Source organism: Capricornis sumatraensis, chromosome 2 (assembly GCF_032405125.1).
Source record: "Capricornis sumatraensis isolate serow.1 chromosome 2, serow.2, whole genome shotgun sequence".
NCBI lineage: Eukaryota > Metazoa > Chordata > Mammalia > Artiodactyla > Bovidae > Capricornis > Capricornis sumatraensis.
Genome location: NC_091070.1, coordinates 9,222,311 through 9,236,382, shown reverse-complemented (window position 1 = coordinate 9,236,382; position 14,072 = coordinate 9,222,311).

Genomic DNA, 14,072 nt, shown 5'->3' with positions numbered 1-14,072 from the left:
GTCTTCATAATTCAGTTATTGAAATGACAAGACCTGAATTCGTCTATAGGTATTTTGTTCCTGAGTACAAGTACATAATCTTAGGGGCTAGGAATAGAGGCATAAAGTTAATGTACAGATCAGTTCATTTGCTAGAAGAAAGCTACAGATAGCCAGGATGAGCCCTTAACATTCATTCTGTTTGTATATGACATGCCACTGCTTGTTTGTATAAGACATGCTCTGTAGGTGATTATTTACGAAGGGAACAATGACACAGTCTTGTTCCAGTGAAAGGGGGCATGCTCAGTGTGGGGTGTCTGATCTATAGTCTTCTAGAAAGGTACCAATATATTTTCGCAGAAAAGGGATTTTTGTTTGTTTGATTGCTTGCTTTTAAAAGCATTTGAAGATCTTTTTGAAGTCTCCCCAGTTTGTAATGTTTCTTTGATCAAAATCTCTAGGTCAGAACTGGAACTTGTTTCAAACACTGACTACTTTGCACTTTGAGGCCATGTTTATGTGACTTCCAGGATGGGAAGTCTGAACACAAGCCTGAGGTAAGCATGTCAGTAACATGCATTAGCTTCCCTCACGTGATTGGGACCATGAGTTTAACTAAGGATGCTGATAAGTAGTTCTACATTGATTTCAGTTTATGGTAAAACTTTTTAAAAAACCTCTTCATGAAAGTGAAATTGATAGACCCTTATTTGGACATCAGATGTAAAGTCTAAAGTTATTCATTGATATTGTTTAATAATTTACAATGGCATTTTTAAAAGGAGAATGTAGAAGGATGAAATACATATTTTGAGAATAAAGGAATCCAAGTGAATGTTACATGATTATAAGTGTTTATTCCGTGCGAACTAACCTTGGAAAATGATTCCAAGATTGAAGGCAAAAACATTTCTTGAACATGCCTCAAATCTAATTAGAAACCTCTGATTATTACTGGCAACCTGGAAGTTAAGGAAAACCTTGCTAAACCACAGGAAACTTCTTGTTGAAAAATTCACAATTATATATTATGTGATAATCTGGGGAAATTTCTAATTTGCATTTGAGCTTAAATTTAGGGCCACGTGGCAGTTCTGTATCTTGAGTGAGTTCATAGCCTGTGGATTAGAAATGTGTGTAGTGCTGTTATTTGAGTGAAGGGAGCACCACTTACACATTGTTGAAAATGTTTCAAAATACTTAACACAACCGTAAATGTTTTTATAAATGTGTTACTGTAAAAGTTGAGGAGAGACAGTTAAAAAGGACTGGAGGGATAAGTGTCTCCTGTTTCTGCTTTTGAGATTGGTAATGGGTATGAAGGGGTATGAATAGGTATGATCTAGGTAGATATCACGGAGTAAGGAAGGTTTTTGTTTTTCTTTCTTTTTTTTTTTTCCTGCCATGATTTCTGTGGTTCAATACCAATACTCACCAAGGAAGCTGTGCTTGGCCATAAGAACTGGATTCACTCAATTTAAACTAATAAAACCTATATCCCAGGGCCTCTCTAATTAGATTGATCACATCCATGGGAACAACCAGCATTATTCATGTTTAGCATCCTAGAACAGCACACCACCAAGGATTAAACAAATGCTGGCAACATCTGGGATATAGGAACTGGAAGCAACAGTCTCATTGAATTTCAAGAGTGCTTTATTCCATTAAGCAATTCTTAATTTTCAAACAAAAGTGGTTCTTTATCCAGAAACAATACTAGTATGTGGTTGTGGCCGAGGATCTCCTTTACTGCTCATAATATCCCATAATTTTCAGTAACAGGCAACAGTTTTAGCCATAACTAGACATCTGTGTTCATCTATGCAGTAGTAACTCCTGTGGTCCCAGGCCACGTGGAGTTCCAGGGATTAGTAAAATAAACATATCTCAGTGAATCTACTTTCCCCCCACTTTTGTTTCCTTGTGGCTTCTTATAATGCAGCTTAGAAACCAAAGTTGCCAAAAAAGTGTGTGTAAAGCAAGTTGCCAGTGCTGTGGAAGGAACTTTCAACATCTCCATCAGTGACACGTTATCAAGGTCTGTTAATAACTCATTCCTGTATATATTTTTAAATAACCTACCTACATAGGAAAAGGCTGCAATAAAAGCTGTTCTGGAAAAAAAAAATGCATTAAAACTTTTCAGAAGAAAAACTTTTAAATTCATAATGAAATCTGTGATGACGGCTTGCAATTTGTTTTCTTTGAATATGTGTACATATTGACCTTCATGGTTTATGGTATCAGACAAGGGCTTGATTCACAGAGAAAGCTTTGTACTTTCTCAGGCAAGATACTGAAATCCCCTCAGTCTGTTTTCCCATTTATAAATTTGGGATACTGTGAGCCTTAAATGAGAATATACATGTAACATGAACATGATGAGGAAGTTTTCAGAAGTAAGTACTGGAGGACTATAGGTGAAAAGAGCCTTTCTAATTTTGAAATCCAGGGAAAATGTCTCAGAAATAGCGTTAAAAGCAGAAACCAGGAAGATACAGTGAGAAGTCTTTTTTTTTTTTTTTTTTTTGTCTTTTTAGGAATAGTGCTAAAATGTATATAGATGACTCAGAGGAGGCAACATTGAGCACACATTCAAGAGGAGAGCCAGACATTGTGCCTGGAAGAGCTAGAAGTAGAAAAAGCAAACTCAGAATTAACCAAAGTGTGTTGGAATAGCTGAAGCAAGACATGTATTAGAAACTTGGTGACTCTGGGATAAAAAAACTATCAGCAGTGTTAGGAACACATACAGATGAATGTTTTGTATGATTCTGTTTCCATAACAAATTGTCTTTTTAACATTGCATTGTTCTATATTTCATTTGATTATATTTTTGAAAGAAGCTTGCAAGTGGAGAAATACTGTCTACCTGCTCTGCCCTACTTCTCCTGTTTGTGTGATGACAGCGTGAAATAATTAGGGTGTTAACCACGCAAGGATTAAAACAATGATGTATCGTTATATGCATGAACTCAAAATTCTCACAGAGTCTTATCATCCTTTCCCAACTCCGGCTGTGTACCCACAGGGAGCATTTCATGCTTGCGGTAGCACGTGTGAAGTGTAAATTACTGAGCTGAGCGAAAGGAAACTCAAACCTGCACCTTCACTGTGTTTGATTTCACTCTGCTGCCCCCACGTGCGTGCCCTCCAATCCCCATCTTTTGTTGCTGTGACTCCTATTTTGTGAGATGTACAAGTGATTGCTGAACGTGGCATAAATTCAGTGAATCTAATCATTGGGCAAGACTCTCGGGCATCTCGTTCAATATTTCAGCCAAAAAAGAGGTTCCCAGTTTCTGAAGGATGCAAGAAAAGGGACTTATTTTATCCTTGCATGCCTGAGGTTTAAGACTATTTCATTCCCTTCTATTTTGATTAAATCTGATTGTTGGATGTATGATTTAATACAAAGTCCAAATATATTTCTCTGTCCTTATTCTGTTTTCTGAAGATACCCAGAAAAAGTATAATGTCCTTCCTATGCAGGCTTTAGTAATTTTAAGAAATCATCTCTTGATTCTATCTCTAAGTCTGTCCTTGTCCTCGCTATAAATATATGTGATTCCTCCTAACTTTCTTCCAACACATGTTCTCAGTGCTTGCTTTTTGAGTGAGTAAATACGGCATGATTTAGAGTTTCTGCCATCCTGTCCTTTCTTCTGGATTCCAGATAGTATTTTATTTTCATGTTTCTCTCCAAATACCATGCCCAGAGTAAAGCATTCTGCCCAGACTTTTTCTGAGCACCTTTTAGAACAAAGTATCTATTTACTTGTTACAGAATGTTTTATTATGACCTAAGATTTCATTAAGTTTAACTAACACATACTGTTGCTACATATTAAAATTAAACACAACAACTCATATATCCTTCTGTTACAATCTCCTCTTTAGTCTCGTCTCTCTGACCTTATCTATGAGTAATCGGATGTTGTAGACAGTAGTTTTTTTCTAATTTAATATTTGGGAGATGTTCTGAAATTGATTAAAACATTACAGATACGTTCACTTTTGAGTGTAAAATCATTAAATGATGAATTCTATTACTGCTCTTGCCCTAAAGGCACCCTACAAAGAACAGCACCTGGAAAATATCCTATTTACTTATTGTCACTGAAAGGCCCGTGGTGCCTTTCTTCAGAGAGGATTAATGTCATGTCTGATCAAAGGGGCTAGCTATTTAAGCTAGAAATAATACCCTTGAGTTAAAGAACATTTAGTCTAATTTGTCTGTCTCTTGTTAACCAGGAATTCATGGTCAGTGGGGATTAATAGTTCATCTTGTAATTTATTCTGCTTAAATTCTTACCTGGTCTAACATCACCTGCTGTGCCACACTTTAGAGACTTAGCAAAAGCTCCTATATTAAGCAGGCCAGCTGTGATGTTTCCAGGGTTTAGAAGTTTAATACCTTTCTGCAGCACATATCCACAGGTGTCTTGTGAATATTTATTGATCGGTGATAAGGTGGTCACAGAGAGAAATAGATTTTTGCCAGTGTATTACAGACGTGAATTAATTTTTAAATCATGTCTTCCATCATTAGAACTGTAACCTGCCATGATGGTGCTTCTTAGTTAATGACCTAATTTTTATGCGATCCTTTTAAAATTTTTCTTTTTTTTTTCCTCCATGTGTTTGTTTGTTGCCTCACATAAATTTAAATGAGGTAGAGATAAAAGGACTATGGATGGAACAATGGAAAATCATACCCAACAGTCTAGTATTTTTGAATGGTAGATAAATTGGATTTGGAATATAGCAGACAAGGGTACATGTGCTATTTCTGATAAGGTAAAATTTTACTACTAAAAATTCTCAACTTATTTTTTCTTTAATTTAGTAGTTAAAAAACGATGCTCAACATTCCCTTTACTCTTGTCATTTAGAAAGTCTGCCATGATCAAGACAGTTGGGCCAAGGCCTCATCAGAAAGGATGTATTCAATAACAAATATATGAGTGAGTTTTTTGAGGCGGGAGCTAGACATGGTTGAGTTGTTAATCAAAAAGTTCTGTGTAGTATCTCCATAGGAGAAGATCATGTTTCTCTCTGCTCTTCTCTCATATACCCTGTGTCTGTTGCCTTCCCAACTGGCCATGTTTCATGTTTCTGTAAATTCAAAAGTACTGTGTGTCAGTCTCAAGTAACAGCCTTTCGAGCCTTTCTCCCTGAGTCTGCTTCTCTTTCTTCTGCCGCAAGGTCAGTATGTTCCTATTAGCGGTGGTTTCTTCAGCTCTGGTCCCGGAATAAAGCGGATGTGGAAGGAACCTCTCACTCTGTGTTAGATGTACATGCAAGAAATAATGAAATCACTGTTGTTATAAACTGTGCATAATACAGGTGCTTCATCATGTATAAACAATCAGCTGTCAGTGTTCAGAGCTGTGTACTGGAACAAAAGCACATTGCCGCACATTAAATAATTGCCAACTGTGAGTTGTGTTACCATTAGCGTTTCCAAATAAGTATTTGGGACCTGTATTAACAGAACAATAGTAATGGTTTATAAGATCTAACATATGCTTTAATTGAAACAGTGAGCACAAAGGATATTCTTGGAAAATTAATAAGGATAATGTGATCAAATTACTATTTAAATAGTAAAACGACTAGAAGCGAACTCCATGGTTGCATTTTTTAAAATTTTACTTTAGTTGGAGGATAATTACCCTAGTTGCCGCCATACATGGTCATGAATCGGCCATAGGGAAACATTCGTCTGTTCCCCTCCTCCTATACCACCCTCCCACCTCCCTCTCCTGCATTTTTAATTTACAAGAAAACTATGCGTGGTGGGCTACACGGAGTAAGAAGATATTTCCACATCCTAACCCTGGAAACTGTGAACTATTGCTTGATAAGGCAGAAAGAGTAAATCTTATGTCAAAAAATGGGATTAATTAAAGGACCTTGAAAGAGTTTATCCTGGGTTATGAGTTTGGACACTAAATACAAAAACAAAAATGTTTCCTTATATTAGAGTTTTAAAACAGATACACAATAAATAAGATTCAGTGTAGTTCAGTCACTCAGTCATGTCTGACTCTTTGGGACCCCACGGACTGCACGCCAGGCCTCCCTGTCTATCACTAACTCCTGGAGTTTACTCAAATTCATGTCCATTGAGTCAGTGATGCCATCCAACCATCTCATCCTCTGTTGTCCCCTTCTCCTCTTACCTTCAATCTCTCCCAGCATCAGGGTCTCTTCCAGTGAGTCAGTTCTTTCCATTAGGTGGCCAATGTATTGGAGTTTCAGCTTTAGCGTCAGTCCTTTCAATGAAAATTCAGGACTGATTTCTTTTAGGATGGACTGGTTGGATCTCCTTGCTGTCCAAGGGACTCTGAAGAGTCTTCTCTAACACCACAGTTCAAAATGTAGAGATAAATGTGAAGATAAGGCAGACAGAGGCAGCCACAAGCCAAGGAATGCCTCATCACCAGAAGCTGGAGGAGTGACAAAGCAGAATCCCTGCGGAACCTCTGAAGGGAACATGACCCTGCTGACAACCTGGTTTTGGACTTCTGGTCTCCTGGCCTGAAAGACAATAAATTTCCATTGTTTTAAGATATGGAGTTTATGGTAACTTGTGACAGCAGCTCTATGAAACTAATATACGTAATAGATCAGTAATCACTAACTAAACCAGAAATTCCAGAAAACTAAACTTTATGTTCACTCAAGAATACATGTCTGGAGAATGTAGTTCTAGTAAACCCACAGTGCAACTCATGTTTGAATATCTATTTAGCAGTTGTTCTAATGGATGTAAATACTATCAATATGAAGATGTTTGGGGGGAGGGAATATCTGGAATAGGTAACACACACTTAAAGATGCTTAGTGGTACCTTCTGACTAGTAGCTTGTGCGTAAATATCACAAGTTCACGTCTGCAGTGACTTAGCACACAATTTCTTAGTGTATCTCTTATTTCTTCATTTCATATTTTCCCAGTGTTTTCATGAAAGTATAGTTGGTTTAGAATGTTGTTAGATTCAGATGTATAGCAATGTGATTCAGTTACACCTATACATATGTATTATTTTTCAGATTCTTTTCCTTTATAGGTTATTACAATATATTGAGACTATTTCCCCATGCTGTATAGTAGGTCCTTCTTGGTTATCTATTTTATAATATATATATAGTATACATATATATATATATATATATATATATATGTTAATCCCAAACTCCTAATTTATTTTCTGTCTTCTTTCCCCTTTGAAAACCATAAATTTGTTTACTATGTCTGTTAGTATATTTCTGTTTTATAAATAAGTTGATCTGTATCTTTTAAGATTCCACATATAAAGCGATGCGTGATATTTGTCTTTCATTGTCTGGCTTACTTCACTCGGTATGATGGTCTGTAAGGCCATCCATGTTGCTGCAAATGTCATATTTCATTCTTTTCTATGGTTGATTAATATTTCACTGTGTGTGTGTGTGTGTCAAACAACTCCTTTACCTGTTGATGGACATTTAATTTGCTTGCATGTCCTGGCTGTTCTAAATAGTGCTGCAACAAATATTTGAGTGCCTGTATCTTTCCAGTTTATAGTTTTCTTCAGATATATGCCAGGAGTGGGACCTCTGGAATCAAGTGGTACCTCTATTTTTAGCTTTTTAAGGAACCTCCATACTGTTCTCCATAGTGGCTGCACCAGTTTACATGCCCAGCAATGGTGTGGAAGAGTTCTCTTTTCTCCACACCCTCTCCAGCATTTATTGTTTGTAAACTTTTTAATGATGGCCTCTCTGACCTGTGTGAGGTGATACTTCATTATAGTTTTGATTTGCATTTCTTTAATAATTGGAAATGTTGAACATTTTCTCCTATGTCCATTGGCACTTGTATGTCTTCTTTGGAGAAATGTCTCTATAGACCTTTTGCCCATTTTTTATTTTTATTTTTATATATTTATCTGTATGAGCTATTTGCATATTTTGGAAATCAATCATTTGTTGGTAACACTGTTTGCAAATATTTTCTATATATTATAGATTAACTTTTCATTTTGTTTATGGTTTCCTTGCTGTGCAAAAACTTTTAAGTTTAATTATGTCTCATTTATTTATTTTTGTTTTTATTTTCGTTACTCTAGGAGACAGATCCAAAAACATATTGCTTCAATTTAATGTCAGAGTGTTCTGCCCAGGTTTTCCTTTAGAAGTTTTGTGATATCTGGTCTTAACATTTAGATGTTTAATCCATTTTGAGTTTATTTTTTTATCTGTTGTTAGAGAAGGTTCTAACTTCATTCTTTCACATGGAACTGTCCAGTTTCCCAGCACAACTTATTAAAGATTGACATTTCTTCATTGTGTATTCTTGCCTTCTTTGTTACAGATTAGGTGGCCATAGGTGTGTGGTTAATCTCTGGGTTTTCTGTCTTATTCCATTGATCTATATGCCTGCTTTTGTGCCAGTATGATATTTTTGATGACTATAGTTTTGCAAGATAGTCTTAAGGCGGGAAGCCTGATTCCTCCACCTTCATTTTTCTTTCCCAAGATTGCTTTAGCTATTCAGGATCTTCTATGTTTCCTGCTACTTTTTTTTTTTTTTTTTGGTCTAGTTCTATGAAAAAGACCATTGGTAATTTGGCAGGGATTGCATTGAATCTGAGACTGCCTTGGGTAATACAGTTGTTTAGACAAATGGATTCTTCCAACCCAAGAATGTGATATATATTTCCATTATTTTGTGTCATTTTCAATTTATCCCATCAGTGGCCTACAGCTTTTGGAGTGCAGGTCTTTTGCCTCCTTAGGTGTGTTTATCCTTAGGTTCACGTGTGTGTGTTTCTGCTCAGTTGCTCAGTCACATCCGAATCTTTGTGGTCCCATGAACTGTAGCCTGCCAGGCTCCACTGTCCATGGAATTTTCCAGGCAAGAATCCTGGAGTGATTGCCATTTCCTGCTCCAGGAGTTCTTCCCAACTCAGGGATTGAATCTGCATCTCCGCATTGGCTGGAGGATTCTTTATCACTAGCGCCACCTGAGAAGATCTGTGCTGTGCTGTGCTGTGCTTAGTCACTCAGTCGTGTCCAACTCTTTGTGACCGCATGGACTGTAGCCCACCAGGCTTCTCTGTCCATGGGGATTCTCTAGGCAAGAATATTGGAGTGGGTTGCCATGCCCTCCTCCCTGGGAAGTCCTAGTTTCACATACTTAAAAAAAAATTGCTAAAAATTTTACGAGAAATATAACCAGCAGCCCTCTCACTCTCAGAAAAGGATGACCAATAACCTCCCACCAAACACCAGAGTTCTGTAATACACAGTGTAAATCCCTAGAAACTGCATTTACTTGTTATTGAGATACAGTCTTAAAAACATCTAAAATCATAAACTGCTATCAACTTTGCTGTTTCAAATCATATTGGTGAGAAAGGAACCATCTCATTTTTGTCTGGAAGATCCTAGCTATTTGGGTCACTTTGATATGGAGAAGCAGCTCTGATTTTCAGTCAGCTTCAAAGTCTAAGACAAAAGGCTTTTGGACACAAAATTCCACTTTTCCATAACTCGTAGTTTCCAAAGAAATGGGACACTGAGTCCTGCTTCTCAGCCTAAGCCTAAATCTTTATATATAAAAGGGCTGCTTTGTTTTGTTTCAAACAAAACACTGCACCATTTAAATTCTACTGGAACTGTCCCATTTTCAACACCCTGTTATGTCCTTAGGTCCTCTCTTTATCTGGTGGAATATTTTATGCTTTCTTTGGGGGTATCCTCTGTTTTGTTCAGCAAGTTAGCAATCTTAACTTTTTTCATCTTTCAGTTGGTTCTTGTTGGTCTTTGGCTGTTGAGATTTAGAAACAGTTTGGGGCATGCTAGAAAATAAAGCATATGAGTTATGGAGAAGATATGATTACTGTAGAACAGAGTAGTCTGAGAATCATGGGAAGGGAGTTTGAGCTGGCTACTAATGAGTATATTGGATTTATGTAGGCAAACACAGTAGAAGCAGCATTTGAGTGAGATCGTCAGTGTGAGTAAAGACGAAATGGTGGGACATTTAGCTCTTTCGCAAGTTCTACTTACTCTACCTTCAAATTTCACTGCTCTCATCACGTATTCAGATTCCACACTGACCCCAGCCCTATTTGGATTAATGTGGTAATTTTCTAACTTGGTTACCTACTTATCCTTGTTCCTATCTATTAAGCATAAACCAGTCAGCAACTAGAATTACTGTTCAAAATGTAAAATGTCTTATTTCTCTCCTTTGAAAGGTATGCATTGACTTTTGCTATGCTTAAAATCCAAAGTCCTTCCCTGTGTGTGTGTGTGTGTGTGTGTGTGTGTGTGGACATGGTCTACCCAATTTTTAAGAACTCTTCCCCTGCTCTCTCTGATCTAGCCATGCAGACACTCTGTTTCTCCATCAGCCTGAGAGACTCTGTATTGTTTTCTCTGCCTGTAGGAGGCAGGAGGGAAGGAAAAGTCTGAGAGTAGAATTTGAAGTAAAGAAGGGATCATATGACCACATTTATGACTATCATTATACACATTAAAACGTTTTCCCTGCTGGCTCAGATGGTAAAGAAGCTGCCTGCAATACGGGAGACCTGGGTTCAATCCCTGGGTTGGGAAGATTTCCTGGAGAAGGAAATGGCAACCCACTACAGTATTCTTGCCTGGAGAATCCTGTGTACAGAGGAGCCTGGTGGGTTACAGTCTAAGGGGTTGCAGAGAGTCAGACACTGCTGAGTGAATAACACTTTCACTTTCATGATACACACATATCAAGAAAGACAAGTTTACACATTTGATTGCAACATTTTTTTTTCACATGTGGACATCAAAAATATCCAACAAATTCATGCAAGATGTTTCTTTCATGTTTAAGAAAAAAGAATTGTTAAAACAGCAACCTCTCGGGTCATGTCCCTTCGACTCTTGATAGCAAAATGATGCTGTTTTATGACCTGAGTTCCCATTACTTTTCTCCTTTCCCACTTGCCTTTAAATTACCTCTATAGAGCAAAATCATCATCATTATTATCTGAAGTTAAAGTCTTTCTACGGCAATGTGAATATTGTATAATAATAGGATTGAGATAAATACACAATTATTTGTGCACAAATGTGTTCCTTCTACAAATGATGGATTAGATTTTTACTGCCAAATTCATTGAAAACCCATAAATTTGCATATATTTTTACTGATGTGACCTAATTAAGAAGTGAGTTGAATGTTATTAAAATCTATGTTCCAGGACCTTATTCTATTAAAATACTCCTAGCAGGCTGCCTTTCATGTCTCACTGAAGGGTTTGTTTCTACAAGCAGATATATTGCAAGTTTTGACTCTCAACTCTGTCTGTAAATTGTCTTCCTTTACTTATTAGCAGCATGTCTTACTATCATAGGTAATGGTATTCCACCTCAACTACCACACCAGCCATCTGCATAATTACTATATATTTGATGAATGGTCCTTTATAGAACTTTATGGTGCTTTATGGACTGAATATTTGTGTCTCTAAAATTCAAATACTGAAGTGCTAACCCATAATGTGGTGGCATTTGTAGGTAGGATCTTTGGTACTATAAACAGGTTGAGATGAAGTCTTGAGGGCAGGTCTCCCATGATGATATTAGTGTCCTTACAAGAACATGAAGAGACACCAGAGTCTCTCACCACCTTGTAAAGATATAGCATGAAACTGACTTTCTGTAAGCCAGAAAGAGCCCTCAGTGGGAAAATAAATCAGCTGAAATCTTGATCTTGGCTTTCCTAGCCTGCCAGAACTATGATAAATTCCTATTGTTCAAGCCACCCAGTCTATGATATTTTGTTACAGTAGCCTGAACTATGTCAGAGGATCATGGGTCAGTGGATGTGACTAGGTGTATAGTATAAAAGTGCAAACACTCATCTTGGGTTTTTAAAATAATTTATTTATGTATTTACTTTTGGCTGTGCTCAGTCTTCGTTGCTGTGCAGGCCTTTCTCTAGTTGTGGAGGGTGGGGTCTACTCTCCAGTGACCTTGTGCAGGCTTCTCATTGCAGTGGCTTCTCTCGCTCCAGAACATGCTCTAAGGAACATGGGCTTCGGTAGTTGCAGTACGTGGGCTCAATGGCTGCGGTCCCTCGGCTCCAGAGCGCAGGCTCAGTAGCTGCGGTCCCCGGGCTTCAGAGTGCAGGCTCAGTAGCTGCATGTCCCTGGGCTCCAGAGCGCAGGCTCAGTAGCTGCGGTCCCCGGGCTCCAGAGCGCAGGCTCAGTAGCTGCATGTCCCTGGGCTCCAGAGCACAGGCTCAGTAGCTGCATGTCCCTGGGCTCCAGAGCGCAGGCTCAGTAGCTGCGGTCCCTGGGCTCCAGAGTGCAGGCTCAGTAGCTGCGGTACATGAGCTCTGTTGCTCTGCAGCACATGGGATCCTCCAACACCAGGGTTGGAACCCACGTCTCCTGCACCAGCAGGTGGACTCTACCACTGAGCCACCAGGGAAGCCCTCTTGATTTTTTTTTTTTTTGGCAAGTATTCATTGTAGAACTTTACAGATTCCCATTCTAATGGACACCATTTTCATACAGTTAGATTTAGTATCATCAGGCTTATCAATATTTATACTATTTGTAATTGCATTTCTAAATTTCTGGGGTTTATTCTAAAAGGATGCTTGTTCATTTCTGTGTTTTATTATGCTAATCATAGAGGTCATAAATGAGTCTATTAAAATTAAGCGAACTATAACCCTACATCTTCATGTTTGCTTTTATTTGGATATGAAGAATGAAAGATCATCTTACCATCATAATGGTAAAAATTTGCCAAAAAAAAAAAAAAAAGGAAACAACCAAAAAACCACTGGCTATAATGGAACACCTAATTATCTCCCTTCCCACACAGTGCTAGTAAATACTCTTGGATTTTTAAACTACATGTTATGGTATAGGAAGTTGATTTCATTGTTTTCAAAAATTGTATACAGTTTGGATATAGTAAACAAATTTTTGTAGTTTCATTGCCATTATATTTATCATTATAAATACAGATTAAAGAAGAACAAGCAACAGGAATAACACTAATGCTATTGTTAGGATAATGATATTTTCCCATATATAATCAACTCACATATACTCTACCCTGAGATTTGTCTAAAATAATTGGCAGTTGAACTATCATGTACAGCACTAGAAGAAAATGAAGTCATCCTTATTCTCAGAATTTACTCAGAGTGCAGTTCTAGCACAAAACACGGTCATGACCAGCATGGAAAGACTCACAAATGCAAGCCCATTTAAAATTTGTGCTTAGAGGAGTCACAGATCTTGACCTTGAATTCCTTCTGTTTTCTGAAATAATGATTTCTCTGTAAGTACTTTCATCCTTTACCATACATAACTGGACACTGTGACCAAATGAGAACATGGAATTTGCTTTAAATATGCTCTTCAATTAAAGAAAAAAAGATTCTTTGGTAGTGGTTTCTAAGATCTGTGAAGGAGTTCAAGGATTTTCCAATCATAGGTCTATGTGCTAACAAAAACAAAAAAGCTTGCATTCAATTAAAATTCATTTTGTGGCATATAATTCCATGGATTTTGACGGATTCATAGATTTGTATATTCACCAGTTAAAGACAGAAAACCTTGGAATCCAAAGAACTGTCCTTCTGCCCTTTTGTAATCAACCCAGTCCCACATGGCCAATTCCTGGCCATCACCAGTCTGTACTCTCTTCCTAAAGTTTTGTCTTCTGGAATGTCACATAAATAAAATCATATACATTTTTCAGTCTTTCATATAGCAAAATGCATTTGGGATTCATACATATCATGTAGACCAATGATTTGTTCCTTTGTTTCCTGAATAGCAGTCCATAGTATGACTGATTCCTGTCTACCTGTTCAGTTGAAGGACATCAGAGATTCCTTGAGGTTCATTATTTGTGCTGTAAATGTCTATGGGTTTTATCAGACACGTAGGAACACAAATTTTTGAATACTGGATCAACCTTGTGAATAAATCTCACTCAATTGTGATGTATTATCCTTTTTAGATGTTGTTGGATTTGATATGATAACACTTTGAGGAATTTTTGCACTGATGTGCCTG